General features: G+C 44.9%; 1 protein-coding gene across 3 annotated transcripts in view; it reads left to right on the forward strand.

Moving 5' to 3' along the window:
• Positions 1–7,315: 7,315 nt before the first annotated feature.
• ELMO1 (engulfment and cell motility 1) overlaps positions 7,316–23,920 on the forward strand; it is a 548,606-nt gene continuing 532,001 nt past the window's right edge. For 2 of the 3 annotated variants that reach the window (XM_089917010.1, XM_022583084.2), the window contains exon 1: positions 7,319–7,554. The gene's annotated coding sequence lies outside the window, so the exon portion shown is untranslated. Of the gene's footprint in view, positions 7,555–23,920 lie in introns of all 3 variants that reach the window. The other variant, XM_022583104.3, reaches the window with a different exon arrangement.

Here is a 23,920-nt window from a genome sequence, read left to right on the forward strand (position 1 = left end):
ACAAGTCTTCATTTGAAAGGCTTATGTAGTGCCAAGAGGGAACAGTGATAAAATACCCTCACCCATTTCCATCCTGACGACAGTTCAGAATGTCAAGGATAAAGAGAAGATTCTAAGTGCTTCTAGAAATGAAAACACATACACATAGGCACACACACTGGTACATGAGGCAAACCACAAAAGAAGAAGATGGTTTTGACCTCTGACTTCTTATCAGCTGGAAGACAGGAAGCCATGTTTTTAAGAGTTCTGATGGCTACAAATCTGCCAATCAAATGTAACTGCAAAGTAAGGATAGTCTCAGACATGAAGGTTCTCAGAAATGTTGGCCTTCCATTCACACTTTCTAAAAAAAAAATTTGGTTATGTATTTCAGTGAAAAAAAAAAAGAGTCTTAGAAAGCAGAAGACAAGGTATTCGAGAAATGGGGGACATAACTAGAGGGTAATGGAAAGAAATTCTAGGAAAACAGTGAGGGAGTAGGCGACAATGCGACAGAAAATCTGAAGGCTCTGTGGAGAATGTCTTCAAGAGTAAAGCGGATTCCATGTGCAAGGACATGGAAGACTTTAATATGTTTTGGCAATTTCAGACTCCAAGGAGGGAAAACACCATAAAGTCACGATGCCTCCATGAAGTAAGTTAAAATATACCCAAATTGTGGACAACTGACAGACTTTAGAAGAGAGAATCTGTTCAGTCTTGACTCCTGACACATTCTTCTTCAGGGGTGACTGGTTTAATGACATAGGATTATATTCCTTCTCTTTCAGTGCAGTCATGCTATTTGCCTCTGCCATGTGTAATAACATATAATACTGTAAACTCTGCTTTAAAATTTTTAGAATCAACTAATAGACAATATATAAAGAAACTTTCATTATAGTGTCAGGAAGAAGGTAGCAGAATATAAATGTAATAAACACTGAAAATGTAAAACTAGTATTAAGTTTGGAAATATAATGTCATAATTACACACATCTAGTCCTCCTCTAGTCCCAACCCCCTGGGGCTAAAAAGAAGAGTTTGCCACACCAGAAAAGGAAGGAAGGAAGGAAAAGAGGGAGGGAGGGAGGGAAGGAAGGAGAAAGAAAGGCCACCAGAGTTTTGGAGAGTAGACTGGATCAGATATAGCGAAAATTAACATGGGAGGAAACCTCAGCTGATCTCTTTTTGGCTCTAGAGCTGGGATGGCCTTGAAGAGATGCTCTGAACTGGGCAAGGGAGGGCAATTCAGGGAAAGGTACTCAGGCATGAGGTATCAACACCGATATTCTCAGCAGCCTGGGGGGATCAGGGACAGGGTGGTGATTCCACAACTGAGCACCTTGGTCCTGAGGTGGGGGTGGAGGATAGAAAGGAAAGGGGAAGGGGTTCGTGTGGTGCACACAGCATCCACTAGAGGTAATTATAAAAAGTGTCGATTAGAGAATCTGGAAATTTAAATTTTGATCATCAAAAACAAACAAAAAACTAAAATAAATTAAAGGGAAGAATGGACAAGGCTAAAGAGTGAATTAACAAGCTGGAAGACAGAGCCAGTGTACTCTCCTAGAGGACAGTATAAAGACTCATAGGATAAAAAGAATGAGAGAAAGTGAAGTGACATGAATGATAATATCAGAAGGTCTGTGTCAATAAATAAAACACTATCATCAATAAAACACCAAAATGTGATGTTATAATCAGAAAGAAGAAGAACTGAGAAAGAGGGGGTAAGCCAAAGTTTTAGAAATCTTTCATAGAAAGCAATAAATAGATACTGTATGAAATTGATAAACCAAGAGATAATAGTATAGACAATTAGAACCATGGCACTAATCACCTAAATAATTAAAAACAGAAACGATTAAGTGTGTTGACCTCTAGGGACCAGGACTGGAGATGGCGGGGGTGGGGGGGAGAGAGTTTTACTTTTCATTTACTATTTTATATTTTAAAAAAACATTTGACATATATTTCTTTAAAAATTTTTTTAAAGAAAAAATAAAGATTATTGTACTTCCACCTGACCATTATAGAAGAGGTTAATAGCCATTACTAGTGCAGAGTGGTTAACATTCATCTTGGCTAAATTTACTGAGTATTTACTATACGCTAGGCATTGCCTGAGAGAAGTATCATCATATAATCAACTCCATATTATAGGCTCAGAGAAAAATACAATGATTTGTTCAAGGTCACATGGCTATTAAGAAGTAGAGCTGGGATTCCTTTCCATATCTATAAACTCCACAAGCCTGGACATTTGAATACTTTGCAGATTTTGCTCTGATGAGACTGGTGGGTCAATCCTCTTGTCAGTGTTTACTGTAACACTGTAGGGATTCCTTGAGTTATTGATCAATGCAACTTCTTTGGCCATCATTCTTTGGGCAAGGGGAGGTAGAGAGTGGATATAGATCTGAAAGTCTTGATGAATGTCCTGCTAAACACAAATCCAAACAGGAGAATGCATTTGGTTAATGGATGACTTGGCAGTCCATGGAGATATTTTTTGTTTAAAAATAGGGTGGGATGGCTAGAGCAGAGGGAGCTGGTGCAGGAAGTAAAGTTTACATGTTTTGATGGGTGTCCTCCACCACTGGACAATTTATAATGACTATGAAATGAGGATCTGCTGGGCATGAACCCAGAGTAATGGTGTCACAGAAATGGTCAGTAGCCAAACAAGAGTAGAGTCATCCCTTTCATTTCTCGAGCCCGTCCTTGACCTGGGGGCAAGTGTTGCAGGTAGTACCATGTTGGACACAGGGTTACAAGAAAGCCAACCAAGTTCAGTGTTTGGTTGGGCCGAGGCAGCAAGGCAAAAGCAAATAGTTTGTTTGTGGGCCTCTACAACTAGGATGACTGACCATCTGTTCTACGGGCCCTCTGCTTCCTTTGTAACATTTCCGTTTCTCCAGTTCTCCCCAGGCCCTTGGTTTTGGTGACTTAGGCTCCATCTTCTCTAGCCTTAGCTTCCTGCAATAACTCCCTATCGGTTCTTCCCGCGTGCCTTTTTGTCTCCCCTCTAATCCATTCTCTATTCGGTAGGATGAACCTTTAAAATAAAAAACCAACGATGATAGTCTCTTGCTTAAAATATTCCACTTGGAAAACAAAACAAAACAAAAGAATCACAAACAAAAAACTTTTCAGTGCCTTCCCATTATCCTTAATATATTCAGTATGACTGCCAAGGGCTTCCAAATTTTGGCTTTTGCCCTGTGCTCTTAGATTCAATTTTGATATTCTCACACTTTAACCAAATTGACTTTTTTAAGGTTCTGCCTGCACTATGATTCCTATAGACCTTTGTGAAAACTGCTTTTTTTGATCTAGGACCCCTCCCCATTACCCAGCCCACCGCCTTCCCCCACTGTCCTGGCTAACGTATACTCACTCATCCTTCAGGTTCCAACTCTAGCAGAGCTTCCCAGGGAGACTTACAGGTGATGGTAGCATCCCTGCCTCCACATGGTACTTCAATATTTGGTTATTACTATGTTCTTCTACTACATTCTGTCTTCTTAACTAGGTTGGAAGTGCCAGGAGGGGCCCCGCATGCTTCTCGTGCTCACCATTGTAGCCTCCCTTCCTCCCACGGTAGCTCACATTTAAGGCCTTCCGTGCACATTGAATTAAGGAATGATGGCGAGAAGGAAGGCCCTGGCATACAGACCCCCTTGTCACTCTGCTTGTCCCAGGGCTGATCCCAGTGGCTCTGGACTGCAGGTGTCTGCCTGCTACCCAGACATTGTTATCTCTGGTATAGCAGCTTCCTGGAGCTGAGGTCACTCTCTCTACCCCCAGAGCTGTTTCAAGACTGGAGTCAAGCCATCGTGAGCCTGATTCTAAGACAGGAAAAGAGAATAGATTTTTCAAGCTACAGATCAAGGAAGTTGAGGCTGATTTGAGGCAAAATTCTGAAGCAAATTATGAAATGTATTATTAAATGCACAGGGCTTATTTGCAGTTCAGTAAGTGTTTTTAAAAAATGAATTAGAAATGAATATTTGTGAATGCTTAGGAAGGAAAGAGTTGATCAACATGAGTCATCATTGATTAAAAATATAACAGGCCATTTTTGCAACTTTGGGTTTCATGGTGACATTTGGGTACTCATCCCTCCTCTCTTGGAGCTCTGTAAACACAAGGAAGAATAAAGATGTTGGAAACACAGGATCGAGTTATTAAATCTGGGAAATTCGCCCAAATACCTCTCTGTCCATCAACAGTGCAAAGCTGTCTTGTAAGCATGGTTGCGGGAAGCAGTTTAGACCTCAGGCTTCAGGGAATTTTGTTCTTTAGCCAGCTCTCTCTGCCGTGCTTCCTTTTCTCCTATAGCCATCTTGAAACTGAGATGGGTGGTCCTATAGGGGAGATCCTGAGTCCACTTCCCCAACCGTTTGAGATGTAGATGAGGCTGGCCCAACTGCAGAGAGCCTAGCCCTGCCCTGGTGGACTTACTGCAAGTGATGAGCTGCCCTTGGATCCTGATCCTTATTATAATGGACACCCTCTCTACCACAGCATGACCTGTGGGATTGAACGGCCCAGTCTCTGACCAGGAGCTGAAATAAAATCAGAGTCGTGATACTGGCTCTTTCCCTGCCCTATGGGTAGAAACTGATGCATGGGAAAAGGGAGGAGATGTTGCTCTTATTTACTGATTAGAGGACTGTTATAGATAATAGCTAAGCTAACATTTAGTGAGTGCTTCTATGTGCCAAGCCCTGTTCTAAGAGCTTTACTGTATCAACTCATTTCATCCTCACTCAACCCTCCCAGGTAGGTATAGTTTTAGTCCATAAGTTAAGTCACTTGCATAGGGTAATGCAGCCAGTAAATGGCAATGCTGGAATTTATATCCAACAACCAAGTCCAGAGATGGAGCCCTTCTACATGTTACCACCACACTGCCCACTCTACAAAAGTGCCCACTGCAGACCACCAGCTAGCCCAGGGTGAAGGTGGATTTCTCTAAGGCATTTGACACATCTAATATGTCTTTATGAATACAATAGAAAAATAAGGCTTGGTAATGGCACAGTTAAGAAGGTCATTAGTAACTGAATGAACCAGTGAATTCAAAGAATGCTGTTCCCCACCATGGTGGAGGGAGCTTCTTAGTAGGGTGTCATCCAGGACCCTAGTGTTCTAACCTAACTTGCAGACATGGGGAAACACTGGATGCCTGAATCAAGTCCAAAGAGACTTAGAGAAGGTGGACCAGAAACTGGTTTCCAAGACTAACCTCATAAACATGGACATGGCCTAATCGTAACACAGCAAAGAATTTCCAGTCTTCCCCTTGCACTGGGATTAACAGTGAGATGTATCTGAAAAATAATTGACAAGAGCTTATAAATAGTTTTTAATGGTTAGTTAGTTAGCTAGTTAATTTATATGACAACTAACTTTTTTAAAAGGCAGAGACAGGTGTCCGTTAAAAAATGGTGAAAGAGATTTGAAGCCATATCACATGAAAAGGAGTTAGAGTAGCTGACAATGTTTAATCCTCGGAAGAGAAAGTTTAGGTAGAATTCTAGGGCTATCTTCAAAGATCTGAAAGATTATCTCTTGCAGGAAGGATGTGACTTACTCTGTGTTAACTGCAGAGGGCAGAGCTGGGACCAAAGGTCACAGGGAGGTGGATTTGTCTAATTGCTGTGCAAAGTTCCCTGTCTACCCTTGGAACAATTATGACACCTAACATTTACCGAGTATTCATGGTGTCTGCACTAAAGTAAAGGTCTTTATGTGCCTTAGCTAGAAAGTTGTGGATAAGATTCATACTTATCACTATAAAAGTGTCTCATCATCATTAGTAAAGGCTCCATTTACTGACTGCTTATTAAATTACCTCATTTGATAGCTGCCCTGTTGACTGTTATTATTGTATCATTACTGTTTTACAGATGAAGAAATAAAGAAGTGAAATTACTTTCCTGGAATCATACTGTTTTAAGTTGTTAGTTTATAATGATCTGGACCCGAATATTCCAGCTACTAATACTGCCTCCTGGGGTTATGCATGTAATAAGGGGTCAGATCAGGGCAGTTCATTAGAAATATAATATAAGCCGCTAATGAGAACCATGTGTATAGTCCTACTTTTCCTAGTAGTCGTGTTAAAAATGTAAAAACAAACCAGTGAAATTATTTTTAGTGTATATAATATACATTTTATATCTTAACCCAATACATTAACCCAACTGAGTCATCACATCTAAACTATCATCATTTGTTGGAATGATGTAATCAACATTAAAATTATTAACGAGCTATTTTACATTCTGTTTTTCACACGAAGTCTAGTGTCTATTTTACACTTAACAGAACATCTCAGCATTAGCCACATTTCAAGCGTTCAATAGCTACTTGGAACTCTTGGCTGCTAATGGACAGTCGGCACATGGTTAAAATTTAAGTCTCCTTGGGGGGCTAGGGGGTGGGATTGAAACTTAACAGGTTTGCTTCCACCTTACATTCTAATGCCTCCCTGTCCCCGACTTACCTCCTTTGTCATTTTGCAGGGAATGTATAGCAACTGCCTTTGCCTTTTTCTGGTAGAGCCAGCGTAGATATTTCTGAATTTGGAGAGGACAGGTGTTTCTCCTGCAACCTTCCAACAACTGTCATTTCCCTCCTAAATACCAAATTGGTGGTAGAACGTTTTGCTTTATGCAAAGTTATGCAAAATTAGGGAGTCCCTGGCTTAATTGATGAGAAATAAATCCTTTGGTCGGTAAATGCACAGGTGACTGAGGAGGAGGAAACGTTCTCCTGTTACTTTTGTCGCGCCGTCCAAGGGTCGAGGCAGAACGTCAACACAAACACATCAGCCTCTTAAGGTAGCTTTAAAACAGCCCACCGAAGTTTCTCCTCAAAATTCCAAACCAGTTGCCCAAATTGAAGGCTTATAAAAAGATGCCGCGCACTCTCGGCCTCCCGGAGGTGGCGCTATGAGGGTGACGGAGTTAGCGCCTGCAAAACGCCGCGTGTGAGCTCATTCGAGAAGTCATGCTCTGCACACATATTATTTATAGCAGAACTGAGGCGTACACGGTGTTTGACATTTTCTTCTTTTTAAGTAGGGGGACTTCAAAAAGTCGTGGGCACCCCCATCCCCCAGGCAAAGTGCAGTGGGCCGGCGTCAGGGCGCCGGCTGGAGGCGAACGCGCCAACCACGCGTGTCCGGGCGCAGGTGCGGGGGGCGACGGCGGCCACTCCGCAGCGTCCGCTCAGGAGGAGATTTCGCGGCTAATCTCGGGATGCCTTGCAGATGCAAAATGTGTCTCTGGCCAGCAGGAGGAAGGAAGAGGAAGTGAGAGCAGCGGCCGCCGGCGGCGCAGCAGCCGGCCGACCCGGAGTGTAAGTGCGTGTGCTCTGGCGAGCGCGAACCGGCGAGGATGGGCAAGGGATAGAGGCAGAGCCACTCACACCGCCGGGACCCCGAGTTGGGCGACAGACCCTCCGGTCCCCCTTCAGTAGTCGCGGGGTCGCCGGAGCTCTGACTGCTGGGAACCCTCGCCGCCGCCGCCGCCGCCGTCCTGCGACCCCGGGCAGGTTCGTAAAGTTTCCTGGGCTGGCGCGGCGCCCTGACTCGCTGACCTCAGCGCAGCCGGGGAGGGAGCTGGGGCAAGGAGGAGGCGTCTTGCGCGGGGGGACTCTGGGCGCCGCGGAGACACTTTTGTTTTCTCCCTGGGGGCGTCGCGGCGCAGGCGGGGGGTGGCCGCCGGGGTGAAGGCTGCGGGCGCGTGGGGGCACTCTGCCCCATTTGGGAAAGTCAGGGCGGAGGGGGCGGCGGGAGGGCGAGTGGGAGCGGAGGAAGGGGCGCAGAGGAGGGAGCGCAGGGCCGGTGGCCAGGGAACCCGCAGAGATGTTTCGGTCAGGGCGGGCTGGAGGAGGCTGACTGAGGACTGGGCTGCTGGCGCCGGGGGGCTGGGGACAGGGAGAGTGTGGAATTGTGGGCTTGGAGACCCGAGAGGCTGCGCGGGAGAAGGGACTGGCAGCTAGGACTCCCGGCTTTTCTCAGGCACTCGCAGATGGAAGGGAATCCCCCGGCGAACGCACTCCTGGGAGGGGGCGGTGATGGTCTAGAGGCGTGGAGGGCCGGGAGGGACGCGAGGGGGCGGTTGGGGCAGCTGGGAGCCCCGGGCGACTGTTAGTAAATACCCGCCTCCCGGGGACACGCCGAAGTCCCCCCTGGGACCGGGAAAGGAGGTGGGGGGCTTCGATGGGTGACCCCTGCATCAGAGAGGGGGCGCACCGGGTGCGCCTGAAGAGAAGGAAGGCAGCCGAGCTTCGGGGGCCCTGGAATCCGAGCAGAGAGGGGCGGCCGAGATCGCAAGAGTAGCTTTGAGGAAGAGGAAATACAGAACTCAGCCGGCCCGGGGGTGCGCGCGTGCGTTTGGGATTGGGAAGTTCGTGTGGTGCCGCGGGCGCGCGCGAGGGCGGCGAGCGTGTATGTGTGTGTGTGTGTGTGTGTGTGTGTGTGACCGCGAGGGGCTCCGGAGCCGAGTGACCCTCTGCCACCTAGGGGCTGTTTGAAATTGGCTGCTCAGGGCAGGGGTTGCTGGCGGCGGGACCTGCGTTGACCTAAAGCCTAGCGCTTGGCCCCCGGTAGTGACCCTCCTCTGCGGGCCTCTGGACAGCTCCGGGGACTCGCGGGGCATATTTCGTGATGCCCAGTGCCTCACACGTAGGGCCTGCTAACACCACTGGCCATAAATGATGCGGATCTGGTTCGTTATATTTAAGATTTCAGAGAACCTATGGCAAGGGTTTCTGCCTCTGGAGGCAGAGGCCACAGGCTCCTCGTTTACGGCTGCCAGTGACTTGGGGGTGGTGTGTGGGGCAGTGGAAGAATTTCTGAGTTGTTGTTCTTGGGTTTTTTTGTCTATAAAAAAAATAAAAGTACATAAAAGTTACTGTCTAACCCTAACCCTAACCGAACTAGTAAATAAAAGTAATTAATGACCCGTATTTATATATCAACTTTACGGAACTGGGCACTGTGAGTTAGAAGGTCAGATCCCCTGCTGTCAAGTAGCAGACTTTTCTTCCTTACAGCTGACCTTCTGAACCCGCTCTTTACTATGGTACATTTCCTATCTCTTAAGGGCTGTGGTTAAAGGTTCATGTTGATTTCTTACCACACTTATTACTCACTTTTGTTTGTTTTTAATTAGATGGATTGTACCTCCTCTGGGGAAATTGTGAGGGAATGACCTACAGTGTTGGGACTCTGCAGGGTGGATGGTGTGAGGAGGGAAGGGAACTAGGGAAGAAGCTTGGTAGGTGTCAGGGAGGGGGTTGCTGGGAGGCTGGCCCAGACCTGGGTCTGGTGGAATTCAGGACCTGGAGCAGTCACTGGGTTACAGGATGGGTGGTCCTATTGATGGCCTTATCCCCCTTTTCCCCCCCTTTCCCGTGTCTCATCTCTCTGCCTTTCTTGACTACAGACAGCTACTCTGCCTTACATTCTTCTTTTTCACCAAGTTCTCTCATGAAGGCCTTGGCACGTGTTATTCCTTTTGCGCAAGGAGCCTCTCCCCACAGTGTCCAGTTGGCTCACTCTGTTGCTTCCTTCAGGTCTCTGCCCAGTTGTCAGTTTGCAGGAGGGCTTCCCTGACTGCCTCATATAAAATAGCAACCAGCCACTCCCTGGTCCTTTTAAGTCACTTAATTTTCCCTCTTAGCACTTATTACCCTCTGGCATTATATATTCACTTGTTTGTTTGATTATTGTTTGTCTCTCCCCTTAGAATGGAAGATCCACGAGGGCAGGAACCTTGTCTTGTTTACGGGTCCAGAACTTAGACTGGTTCCCACGTAGTAGGTGCTCAAGAAATACTTGTTGACTAAGATACGCCTTTATGGGAGAGGCTCACCAGGGAAATATACCAGAAAAACAAAATACTGCAACATCAGCGGCAAGTAAGAAGCCCAGGTAACGGGCTTTTGCTTTTTCTCCTCTGTCCTCTCCCCATGCCCAGCCACACTTCTTGCAGATCCCTTTCTACCTTGAGTAAACTCCTCCCCTTAGAATTTCAGCCTGAAGAAAGGAACAGAGAGGTGATTCCTTGGGGGAGTGGAAAAGCAGAACAGTTTATTAATAACGCATAACTGCTTCAGATCTGCTGTCTGTGTCATCACTCTCCTTGGAGAATGTCTTTTAAAAGTGTGTGGTACTTTAGCCAAAGAAAGACTCCCCTGGGAAGAAGGGAATTACTGTGAGTGGAGTGAAGTCAGAGACATCCACTGTATCCCACTCCACTCCCCCAGCAGATGGGAGACAAGGAGAGGAGAGGAGTAAGGGAAGAAGGAGAGGGAGACAGAAAGGGGCTGGGTGGCAGGTGCTGGGGAGAAGAGAGATGAGAAATGCCCAGGAGAAGCAAAATGAAAGAGAGAAAATGGATGAGGGGTTTCTACAGTGCTGCTAAATCATAAGCCTTTATTAAATTGAGATAGGGCAATATTTGAGTGTTTTAAAGTAATATACCCCTTTGGATGTTGGGTGTGAACGGGTAGGGAAAGGCGGAGGAAGGGAGTGCTTTGAAGCCTTGCAGAGAGGATGTGGCTAGGGGTGTGCCAAGGGGCTCTGAGCACACACTTTGCTGACATTATTATCTTTCTTAACACTGAAGGTTTAGAGGTAATCATTCCTACGGAGGACGTTTCCTGTCCGGATCTAAGACAGTGGGTACCCTTAAGGTTTGTAACTGAAGCCTGCAACCACTTTTCAATGCCTGAAACCATCCAAGTGGGTAGTTTGATTTATAAGACATTCATTTTGTTGAACTTAGAAAAGGTGGGGAATTACTAAACCCTCTCTCCATCACAAAGCCTCAAGTGTTTGCTGCTAATCGTGCAACTCCAGTTCTGCTTCTTCTAATTAACTAGTCTCATGTTTTTGAAGCTTAGCGTTACAACTAGGAATGGATCATAATATCAATTTATTAGGTCCGGACCAGCAGTTGAAAACATGAAATAGAAGAGAGTACAATGGAAAATTGAGTGTCTTACAAAACGGACACCAAATCTTAATGTCAAATGTATCACTTAATGTGGGTCATGATGAAAAAAGTCTGTTTTAATAATTCTGGAGGCCCTAGGAATGTACATTTTAAACCATTTACCAGGGATTCTGATGAAAGTGGTTCATAGGGCCATACTTTAAAAAACACTTAGCTCCCCGCCCCCCAAAATGCTATTGGTTTAATCTCCTGCAAGAGATGCTGTTTCCAAATGTTGAATCAGATGCAGTAAAAGCATCAGTCATTGACTTAACTTTTAAAATACTGCTGTTTATAGAACTTGATGGTCTGCTAGGCCCCGAGGCTGACGTCTTGGCAATGCTGGAGAGCCAAGTATATGTTTTTCACTTTAGTGATATGGAGAGACAGTAGATTATCTGTAGTAACTCTTTAAGTTAGAATAAAACGAGTGAAAATACTCTTTTCTGGACAAGTTTTAGTTTAAGCTTTTGAGGTCTTTAAGCTTTTGAGGTCTTTGGAACCTTACTTCACTGAACTTTTCCTTTCATATTTTATGCCTCACGGTCCCCATATGCATGCTTTTAATTACTTTCAGAGGCTTGCAAAGACAGAAGTAATCTCTTCTGGTGGCAGCCACACTGCTGTGATACACAGTCAGATTAAGCTTCTTAGCTGACCAGGGCTTGGGACTGGCTAACCAAAGAAGAAAAAGGCTGAGAACTTCAGCACTGTCCAAAACATCAGGATTTTGAAGACCAGCCATCCAGGGTACAGAGTGTGGCTCCCATGAAATGCGTGTGGCCCGTGAAAGCCTTTGAATACGCCAAGCACAGCATTTTTAGGTACAACAAAGCCAGCCTGCAAGTACAATGCAACACTGGTTGCAGTTTTCGGTTCCCTGGATAATTTAGGTTGTCTGAGTGTCAACAATTGGAACTTATAGATAATAGCCAGAACTGAAGCTCTCAAATCACGCTTTTGATCCATGATTAATTTAACTTGTGACTTAGTACTATGCTTTCTAAGCTTTCACAGGATAAGTACAGGTCTGCCTGAGCAGATTTTTGTCACTGGCCTAAGGTGGGGTGAACAGCCAAGTATTGTGTAGGAATCCATGCAGGAGAAGGGATGCTAGCTCATCAAACAGAATTAACCACAGCAACAACCTGGCCTAGTGCTGAGTAGAGAAATTAGTCACATGTATAAATAGAATGAGATGATGAGTCTCAGTCAGTGTTCTAGGCCCCCGCAAACACTGATTTCCAGAATCTGAGCAAGATTATTATTGGAACCTCAATTTTAGGAACTGAGGCTACAGTTTTGACTATTTTCGTTCTAACAGTTAATACGGGAAGCAAAACTTCCCTCAGTAGAAAACACCGGAAAACGTCCGTACTAATTGCCGGGCTCCAGGACTGCTATGGGTTGGGTGGGTTGTACTTGCCGGATAAGGAGCAGTGGTTTGAGGGCGGCAGGACTGAGTAAGCCCTGACTGAGCGTTGCCCCAGGGGGCTTGAAGTCACAGGATCCATGCAACATTTTCCTCCTTGTGCCGACAGCTGACATGCTTCCTCCTGGAATGCTGTTTTCGAAATGGTGGGGATGAACTGGTATAGTATTCATATCCCATCTTATAGAAGTGGCTTGGAGAAATGAAATGTCACTAGTATATTTGGAGAGTAGATCTGAGCCTACACCCACCTTTTCTGACTCTTTTTACCCTGTTGTATCTTGCCCGTGCCCCATGATGCCTGTGTTGAATACTTATTCTTCTTGTTGGTTCTCCTGGACTAGCCTGGTCTGAGGCCAGGATCCCCACATTGAGCTATGCTGCGGCCCTCCCAGGGGGCCCTTCACTCCTGTATGCTGGTAGAAATTCCCTGGGATCTGATGGTTGTGCCCTGGGTTACCGTGGCACCTAGGGATGTGTCTGCCACCACCGAGGCCAAGTTTTTCAGTGCCTCCCTTTGGATATCCCATTCTAAAGCTGACCTCTTTATTCCTGGGAGTCAGAGATCCTTCTCTCAGGGACAGCATGCCCATCAGCATGCTCATGATATTGACGCGTATAAGCCAGAATGCAATTCATTAATCAAAAATGAGAATGATGTTTGCCGAGGGGAATAGACACATATTCTTTAGCCAGCATTTTTTTTTCTCTGTGGATGAGTCATGGTGAAAGCAAAAGCATGGAACCACTTGGGGGAGTGGGGGGGACCAATCTGGGGGAGGGAATACGTTTAACAGAGTAATTTCCAGCTAGTCATATTTTTTGCTGTTTCTCCTGCCCCATGTATTAATACCAACTAAGTGAACCAGAGACTGGAGTTCCTAACCAGGATGGTTTCTCCCTTGGGTGATGCTGAGGCTACTGATTCTCTTCTTTTTCTTCCTGCAGTCTATTGCCCATTCTGCGTTGACCATTTATATCAGGCAGTCTCAACCTTGGCACTGGTGACTTTGATTATCCAGAGGCTGGATAATCCTTTGTCGCCGGGGGGGGGTGCCCTGTGCATTGTAGGAAGTTTACTAGCTTCTCTGGCCTCTACCCACCAGATGCCAGTAACAGCACCCAGTTGCGATAACCAAATATGTCTCCAGACGTTGCCAGTTGCTAACTCCTTCTCCTAGTAAGAACCACAGTTTTTTTTTTTTTTTTTTTTTTTTGTGGTACGCGGGCCTCCCACTGTTGTGGCCTCTCCCTTTGCGGAGCACAGGCTCCAGACGCGCAGGGCCAGCGGCCATGGCTCACGGGCCCAGCTGCTCTGCTGCACGTGGGATCCTCCCGGACCGGGGCACGAACCCGTGTCCCCTGCATCGGCAGGCGGACTCTCAACCACTGCGCCACCAGGGAAGCCCCACAGTTTTGTTTTCTTGCGTAAATTAGTTCAACTGTGGGCTATCAGACATGCTAGACTTTTGACAGCAGTTATAAGTGCCCCAGTTTTCTATTTACGGGTTATTCCTTTGCCGTAAGGTGGTTTATTCACAGATGGGTGGTCTCGTCCTTTATGTTCATTTATTTCCTCTACTTCTCCAAATTTCCTCTCTAGCCTCCTCTCCTCCTAAAATTGCAATTGTCTCCCTAACCCAAATTGCTTTCAATTCTGAATTTCATGTGTATTTCTTCCTGGCACCCTCTGGTTGAAAAAAACTGTAGCTGGTGACTTTATGCCTCAGTTTCCTCACAGGGTCTTGAGTTCTGGCCCCTGGTTACTGTGTTAGCTATAACGTCCACGTAATGCGAATAAGATAATGAAATGAGGGAGGTGGTCGCAAAGCTCAGCTGGGCTTGTTCAGAGGTCTCTGTCGCAAGATTAAGGAAATGTCTGCTTGGGAATGAGTTAACAGGGTGAAATGCCTCCTCTGCTGGTAAAATACGCCTTGGCTAGTTGGGTAGTAATAAATATTGATGTTCCATTAGCATGACCAGGGCATCGCTTTAAGGTATTGCTATATGTGGAGTCCTTTTCCACTCTGTCTATTAGATTTCTGTCCTAATATTGCCACATTTGTTTTCTTATGTAATTATCTGTCAACCTGTTATTTACCTTCGCTGTCGGCTGCTGTAGCAGAGTAGCATCTAGGGGCTTAAGGGATGGAGAGAGATTGTCCAGCTTGTGTACTAGCTCGTCTCCCCGAGGCAGTCGCCTTCTTATAAGTCACAGCCCTACAGTAAACCTCCACCCTTCCTTCCGCCCTTTGTGCCTTTTTTTTTTTTTAGCTTGAGATTGCATTTAGAAAGCTAGCGTTTTGTGCTGTGGGGTTCTGTGGCCGAGCAGTCCTGGATGAGCTATATTTTCCAGGCTGCTACACACAATTACCCTTAATTTCGAAGCATAGTGCATTTCAAAATAATTTTTTTTTCTGTTTTCAGGCTCTTTAATCCAGATGCAGAGCCACAGCTGGCTTTGCCCTTGCCCACCAGAAGGCATGTGGCTTGGGAGGTAGAACCAGTGGAGGGACTTTGGTTAGATTGCGTATTTTTGGCTAAGTGAAGAGTGAATTCCAATAACAGTCAGTAAGGCTGATTTTTACTTGACTCCTGTCCACCCTCACCACTGCCCCACCCCATCATTTTCACAGCGTTTTTATAGTGGACCATGTGACCTAGTTATTCCAACCGTGGGCCATTCATAGGAAGTGACCAAGTATTCAAAAATTTCGATTTGGGGGAATAGGACTGATCCTTTCATACACTAAATAGTAAGTGTGTACTGTGTATGTATGTGTACGTGTGAGAAAGACACACCCCCCCGACATATATCCATGTAGCTCTCCCAATATTGAAAGTTCTTTAGGAGCAAAGAAACTATTATATCACCTGCTAAATCCTATTTTCTCCAGTGCTTATCACTTTTATAGCAAGTCAGTATAAATCACATTAAATCAAAACTTTTCTCAAGGAATGAATATATTTCCATCATCCTTAGACTTACTTTACTGCCAAGAAGTGAGTTCAACTCGTTAGAACTACTTTCTCAATTACTGTCCATTCTTTGAGAGTTTTGAGAAACATTTGCCTGGATTAATATGAGAGAAGCACAATAAAGATTTATTTATTAATTGTAGTATATTTTTAAAATGTGTGCCATATACTTAAATATGCATATAAATATTATTAAATTGAAATACTGTTGGGCTTACAGTACCCATCATAATACTTCACTCATTCATTCATTCATTCATTCTGCAGCCATTTTGATCGCATTTTATGTCCTGTAGTCAAGTCTCTTGCTGGTCATTATAAGACCTGCTTCATATGAGCAGCGTGGTGAGAGGGGCTGGAGGGAAAACAGATCCATTAATAGATAGTCATTATAGAGTGTGATAAATGTGTGTTTACAATGTGTGCAGATCACAGAGGAAGGAGCTCACAATGAAGTGACTTTGAGAAGGACCTGGAAAGCTGAGTGTTAAAAGAAAGAACCTGGTAAGACCAGGGAATACAGCCATCAGGGTAGTGGGAGAATGTTTGAGAGAGGCCTTGTGTCAACTCTTCTGGGAGCTGGGCATTTGGATTGAGCAGAAAGGAGTGCTAAAGGATTTTAGGCAAGGAAAAGACACAGTTGGAATTCAATAAGAAATCTAAGTCCCAAGGCCACATGGAAGATAGATTAGATGGTACAGCAGGAGGGAGGTGCCAAGGAAAGATGGAAGCTTAAGCCCTTTCCTTCTAGGCCTACCCGAATAAACACACAGTCTTGGTCAAATGAATAAATAAAGCAGTGTGTTTGCTGTGTAAATGCAACTCCATCTTCAAGTCTGAGTAGTGGGCCAAAACTCTTCCTTTAAAGAGACAACTTCCAGAGGTCCAACGCCCGCCCCCCCCAGGTTGGATTCAAGCCAAAAGGAAAGGATATTGACGTTGATGAAAAAAAGATTTGCTGACTGAATGGATTTGGGGGAAAAAGGGAAAAGTCTTTGAGGTGTGAAGCTAAATAAATACATACTTGTTGGTTGAGGATTCAAATTATCTTTTGGACTCTCTTGGCTGGTTGACTTGGTGTATGTTAATTACCTTTCTCAGCCTCAGTTTTTTTTTTAAGAAGATGTTGGGGGTAGGAGTTTATTTATTTATTTATATTTATTTTTGCTGTGTTGGGTCTTCGTTTCTGTGTGAGGGCTTTCTCTAGTTGTGGCAAGTGGGGGCCACTCTTCATCGCGGTGCGCGGGCCTCTCACTATCGCGGCCTCTCTTGTTCTGGAGCACAGGCTCCAGACGCGCAGGCTCAGTAGTTGTGGCTCATGGGCCTAGTTTCTCCGTGGCATGTGGGATCCTCCCAGACCAGGGCTCGAACCCATGTCCCCTGCATTAGCAGGCAGATTCTCAACCACTGCACCACCAGGGAAGCCCTCAGCCTCAGTTTTTACACCTTTCAAATGGGCGTACTATAAGTCCCTACCTCTTGGAGTTGCTGAGGTAATTAAATATAATAATAATTGTAAAGTAGGATACCCCAAAAGCATTGGTTTGGACTTGCTATTATTGTTGATGTTATTAGTACTAATTCAGTAGTTTTTATTCAAGTTTTTAATTCAAATATGTTGCTAAAATCATTTAAAGACGTACATTTATTACTTTATCTTCTTTAAGTGGCTTGGGGAATTCCTCCTAAAATCTTGACTAGACTATTAGGTTGATTTACATATCTTTTCTTCAAGAATACAGCAGAAGTAAACTGCTGAAAAACAGGTCAGGTAAAATTACCATCGATTGTGAATTAAAAGAACTGACATAACAAATCATGTTAGCAATGTGGGATCCTCAAATAAAACCTCTTGTAAATGGATCTCTATCCCCCATTCATTGTCAACTAACCTGGGATTTTACTGTTTTATTATTATTTTACTTTGGGTAGAGAGAATGGAGGTTGCTAATTGGGGGTCTTTCCCTTTCCTTGAATCCAGCCTTCTGGGGGCTGTTTGTACTTGTCCAGCGTGGATTGGAGCCCAGTGAGAAACTCCCAGTTTGTGAAACAGTAGTGGAGGAGCATTTGGCAGGACTTTCATTCGGTTGAACTGGGTTTCATATGATTATGTTTTATGTTAAGGAGTTAGCTCAATGGTTCCAATAACGCTTTGTAAATGTCTCTTTCTGAATCACTTGGAACTTCCTGTGAGTAGGGGACGGTTCAAATGTTCATTGGCAGGTGGGTGGTAGGAAAGTATTAATTTTTCTTCTTTAACCTGAGCCTAGAAATCAGATTAGAAAATATTCTGGAGATGAAAAATAGAAAAATAAAAGTAGGACGTCTATAATCCTGAGTGCACAGACCCACTATAGCTCTGTCATCTCAGCATGATTAACTGTACCAACTTTCTCTTTCAAAAGTGCCCCAGGTTGGACCATTCATTTTATGGCCACCTAAGTAGAAGCCACCTGTTTCCATTTCTACTCATTCTGTCTGGCTGTTGCCAGTTTGTCTGAATGCCTTTTCTACTTTCTGTTCCTTCAGGAAGGCAACAACTAGCTGACAGGCTCACCAGCTCATTAAGCAGTGGCTCATGTACCCGCCACTTGGTAATGGCTTTTATGGAGTGGGTCGAAAAAAAAAATAAACCTCAGTGTAGACACTAAACTGCCGTGAAGTATGGGTGTAGGAGAGAAATGTGCCGAATGAAAACTACTTCTCCAAGCTTGTGCTTTGAAAAGTATAGTCCCCGCACCTCCTGTTACTATAGTCATGAAAAGTCACTTATCAATCACTATAATCAAATCTTGTTTGGTACCTGACAAATTATATACTCTCTTCAGTGTACAATAAAAATCTCCATCACTTTCTCTTCTCCCAGACAGGGTGATAAGTATGGATTTTTCAGCTGCTAGATTGTCAGTTGTGTGACAATGCCTCTTTACTATATATCAGGATTAGTGTGGAGCTTTAAATAGGATCCAGTGTTAAATAAATGTTTAAAGACCCATAAAAAGATTTTTATGGTGAAATATAGATTTACAGTAAATCACTGGGGAGTTATATCCATACCAAAATATATATCAGATTAAGAGTGAGTCAAACATATTAATTCACCTTGGACCCATTTTACAGATGAGGAAATTTACTTGTCAGGGAGGCTGGCTGCCCAGATCAATGCAAGGCCCAGGGAAATGGTATAATAGCAGTTGTTATGTTGAATTTCACTCTTCTTTCAAAATCGAGGAATTTTCTGCAGCGTACCGAATGCTACTCTCTTTTGCTTCCAAGTCTCCGTCCATTTGTCCAATTCATTTTTGCCTCAGTTGAACCCATTACATTGGAATATTGTGTTCAGCTGGGAACAATTTGCTGTGAGAGCTTTGCTTCAGGAACATGTAAATGAGCACAGTCAGGGCAGCAAACCATTCATTACCTGAGCCAGGGCCTACTGCCAGCAAGATGGCAGAGAAAAGAGGGCAGTAATGGTTGATTCGTTTATATCCCCGTGAAACATCATTCCACTGTAGTAGAGATAGTGTTGTAATTATGGCCAACTTATTGAGGGCCATTCAAAATCATTCAGATATACTGCTAACAATTCTAGCATTTGAAAATGCAGTGAAACAGTCTGAGAATTGGCACCTGGAGCTGAGAATGATAAGACGCACGAAGGTGTACACAAATATAAGAAGTAAGTCATCGTGGAAACCCCCAGGTCTCTTTTCATTTCAACATACGTCTTTCAGACAATGAACAGGCTTTAGGGTAATTTTTCATAACTAGATCAATGCAAGGCCCAGAGAAATGGCATAATAGCAGTTTTAATGTTGAACTTCACTCTCCTTTCAAAATCCAGGAATTGCACTAGGAAGAGTTGGGCTCATCCTTTTGAAGTGGTAAGTGCAAAAGAAGGTATCTAGTATCATGTGCAGGGGAAGGGAAGTTTCCATAAGACTTAGTCTTCAGGGTGCTGGCGAGACCCTGGAGCTTTTAACTTTTAGGAGAGGGATCCGAGTGTATTTTAAATTCCTGGTGGCTATTGTGGGTCTGCGTTTGCCTCCAGTGTTTGCTTTTTAGATACTCTTTAATTCCTTTGTTCATTCACAAATATATTTAATGAGCACCAGCTATGTTCCATGGGTGTGCTAGGTGATACATAAACGATGGTGGGTTTCCTTCCTAGGGAATAAAACAGAATAGTCCTTTAGCTGATGTCATGGGCTACTTAGACACCTGTGGAGGAAATGTACATTATTCAAAGGATTGCACAAATAAATGTGACATTTAAACTGTGCCAGGGGCTGTGGGGGAAAGGGCTGATGCTGGGAGAGCCTACAGCAGGGGGATTTATATAGTCAGGGAGATCTGGGAAGAGGAAGAACGGATTTTACTGGGGAAAGAAGAGTCCCTGTGGGTGGCTAGTGTGTGTGAAGGTCATGTGAAGGGCGGACTTGGATGTTGAAGGAACTGAAGACCAGAACGTTGGGCAGGGGACACTCCAGGCCTGGATTAGGCTGAGGAGGTGGGCTCGTTGGGACCACGGCTCTGGGCCTTTACCAAAAGATCAATGAAAAATCACTGAAGTGTTTACCCAGGGGAGTGATATGACCACAGTTACGTTTTGCAGAGATCTTTCTGACTTCAGTGTGCAACGTTTACATCATTTAAAACCGGTCACAATGTGACTGCACCATTACTACTTTTAGAATCTTAACAATTTCTAAAAGAATCAATTTAGCCACTGGTGTCTCCTTCAAATTTTAAAGAGCAATTTAACTGAGTGATTTAGCGTGGGTATTGCAACCACTTAAGAATGATATAGTACCGAGATCTGTGGTTCACAGACTTCAAAATGCCTAAGAATCGCTGGGGACCCAGAAATTGCATTTTAACAAGTCCGTCAGGTAATTCTAATGCAAGTGGTCCTGATTCCACTTTGAGGAGCCTGGTCCTACAAAGTGCTAAGGAGTGAAAGAAGAATTATAAACCTCAAGGTAGAACATTATCAGGCAGCCAGTAATGGATGGATCCTCTTTATTGCCTGGGTTTTAACTTGGACCTGTTCTCCCCACACTGGCAGGATATTCTTGCAGTGCACCTGAAATAGATTCTAAATCCTTTGAGTTTCTTCTAATTTATTTCCTAATCCTTTCATATGCAGCTGTTTTGTCAGACCTGTGGCTTACTACTTCTATGTCTCTGATATTTTAGTTTTCATTTTGTAGCCATTTCATAAGAATCTTCTTATGTAAGTGCCGAAGGAAGCCACGAGGCAGGGAGGTAGTGGGGAAGTCTGACCCGACGAGGAGGGTGGTGAGAAGCCCCTCCGTGGATTTCGTTTACTTCGCCATCCGAAGCAGGAGACTGAGCACATTGTACGAGGGAGACACCAGACCATAGTTGCCACAATGTGGAATTGTTTCCAGGGACGTAAAGGGCCAGGGATACAGGAGGATTACTTTGGTGGGGAGGGCGTCTCCTTTAAAGCTATTCTCTAGTGCCCTCTTAAAATTCTGCTCAGAAACCGATCATGAGGAAGAGAGTGGGCTCATGGCTGTTCCCCAGGGAGTGTAAGAGCCCAGAATTCCTTCGCAAGTGAAATCAGGTTGAAATGAACATTAAGAGTAAACTTAGGACAGAAAAGTCACAGAAAAGGCATCAGGCAATTGGTGGCGAGAAGAGAGAATGAAGTGCCCCGAACCCACATCTCCCCCTGGTCAACGTGACACATCTCAGTAGTCACCTCCTCAGGGAGCCTTCCTTGATTTCCTGGTATCCCCTCCTGGGACACGCGGAGTGCTTCCCTGTGCTGGCATTTATCGTGCCTCTTGTGCCTCTTTACGCTCTGCTTCCTGTCTTTGTTCCTGAGTAGACTGGAGGTCCTGAGGGCAGATATTCCCAGTGCTGAGGCCACAACAGGTGCTCAGTCAGTGCTTGCAGGGAGAAGCACTAGGGTACGTGTATGTGCGCACTGCGTCCTTTTGGAAGAGCCCTTTAAAATGGCTTCTTGGCCCCGAGTCCGGGCCGCAGGGCCATGTGGCTCGGGGATGGCTGGCATGTAACTCTCATTGCACTCAGTTTTGCTGAAGACCAGTCCTGCCTGAGGTCACTGTGATGGAGGCGGGGCCCAGACCATATGTCAGATGTGGAGGACAAGCGGCCGCTGGCCTTGCAGTGCCCTAATCCTGTGGTGGCAGTGGTTACTGCTTTACTGTCATTCCGCTGGACCCTGCGTGTAATGAACACTCCAGAGGAGGACACCAACGTTGTCATCACATTACTGTCTGCAGAAGTATTTATACCTCGTGTGTCTGCTTGTAATTCTCTCCTAGTCACCAAAAAATCCTATGGGGCAGAGATATTAGAAGAGCATAAGCTGGAAGAATGTAGAAAACATTTCTTGGCTTAAACCCTGAAACTTCTACCCCCTCTGTGCCTTTATCCACAGTTCAGCCAATGTTGAATCTGGAGAATATGTTTCTCTCTTCCTTCCTCCCAGGGCCTGTGGGCGACCAGGCATTCATGACACAAACTGGGGCTGGGATCCTTACCACATACGTGCTTACCTACATTTTATTTATTATAGTCTGAGAGCACTGTGACCTTTATAATGTATGTTTCTAGGCTAAAATTGCACATTATTTTTCTAGCAGCTATCAAAGGTTTCAGCTAGCAATTGAAACTTGATAGGTGTCGTGGCTCTTCATTGCTGGAACCATTTATCCTGACGTTCAAGTGCTGAGCTGAGCCCATTACTTTTAAGCCAAACAGCACACACACTGTAAACCCCAAACTTAGTGTTCTGAGTTCACGCTGGAAGTGGAGCATATTTGGGCCTTTGGAGCCACATTCTCAGACCTTCCACAGCCCTTTCCTCCTTCAATTAAATAACCAAACGACTCCTTGCTTCCCCAGTGTGGGGATCATGCCAGTTGCTGAGTATGTCTATTCCAATTATGTATTCTGGAGCTGGGGAAATAACCACAGGATGGGTTTGGGGACCCACTGCAAGATGGATCTGAGCTGAAACCCCATTGATCACTTGAATTCCATAAGCACTTTCTCTGACTGGTGGGCCACCAGGGACATTTTGGGTCTCCTGGAACTAGTGTCAGTTCAGAGGCTGTGACCAGTAATCCCCCAAAGGTTTGATTATTTCCTATTCCCCACTGCACAGTCTCCTTAGTAAAAGGCTGCCAGTCCCTTTGGGGGAAGACTGGGAGAAAGATTAACAGTATATATTTTCGGCAATGTACCAGGGTCCTTCCTCAAGGGGGCCCAGCCTCCCCTTCAGTTAAGGGATTTTGTGTCTATAAAGTGGTTCAAGTTGGGGAATTGATGAAGGGGCCACGACTCTGTTTTTATGGTTCAGGTCAGACTTTCATTCACTTGACCTAGAGCTCTTCTGCTTGTACAGATCCAGTAAGAACGTAGTAGGCTTCCTGTATATGTCACTTGTAGAAACACCATGATTAACTAGCTAACACCATAGGCCTGTGCGAATCCGGCTGTTCTGATTGCCGCTTTGACTCTGCTGTCTGTGTGGGAACCACGCCACACTAGAAGGTACTTAAATAGAACCCTTGACTGGCTGGAGGCCTGACGCCCTCACTCCCTTAGACACTTTGCTGAGCTGCCTTGGGGGAGTGACAGAGGCAGGATCTCCACAGCTAAACAGATGGAGTTTGAAATGACTCATTCTCTACTTGCTGTGGGCAAATTCATTAAGCTCTCATAGCTTCCATTTCCTCTTGTATAAATGGGAATGGTGTCCATGTAATGCCACGATAAAATGAAACACGTTGCCAAGGAACAGAGTTCCTTGGCTCCAGCGGGTGTCCAATAGATGTGAAAGGATGTATATGTTCTGAACCTCTCCTCCAAGATTGTGTGTTCAAGACCAACAGTTGGTTAGAAGGGATGGAATTAGGAATCACAAATGAACTCACAAGATACACCATTCCTGTATCTTTCCACACCCTTCAGGTTCGCTGACTCTGAAACACGTGCTCGATTTTAACTTTTGTAGAAAAAAAAAGCTATTTCATTAGAATAGGTTATGTCTACAAGAAAATTTCATGATGTTTTCTATTCTTTGCATTATGACTTTTTAAAGTTCACTGTGTTTTCCACTACCAGAGTTGATTCCTGCGTCTTATTTTTCTCTCTTTAGAGAAAATAAGGTCCCTAGGACAGGTGACCTTCTCAGTACTTCCCTGATGCTGTGCAGAGTCCTGTTTGTGGACCCCATTTGTGGACTTCATTCATTGACTCATTCTTTAGACACTCGATGCCAGGGAAGTGGTGATACACAGGGACTGACTTTCTTCCCTTTGGGGGGCAGGAGGCAGTCGTGGACACACCAGTAACGCAGTGTGGCTGGTACTCTCATGCAGGCACCAACCACTGTTGCTATTGGTCAACGTCCTGCTTCATGGAAGATGTTGTACCTCATGAGCTCTGCAGGCTCTGGTGGTCCAGGCATGGAATTCAGGGTCAAGTGGCCAGAGTCTTG

The sequence above is a fragment of the Delphinapterus leucas genome, chromosome 9 (assembly GCF_059928025.1).
Source record: "Delphinapterus leucas isolate spDelLeu-1000000601 "Yukka" chromosome 9, BTC_Dleu_Yukka2, whole genome shotgun sequence".
Classification (NCBI taxonomy): domain Eukaryota; kingdom Metazoa; phylum Chordata; class Mammalia; order Artiodactyla; family Monodontidae; genus Delphinapterus; species Delphinapterus leucas.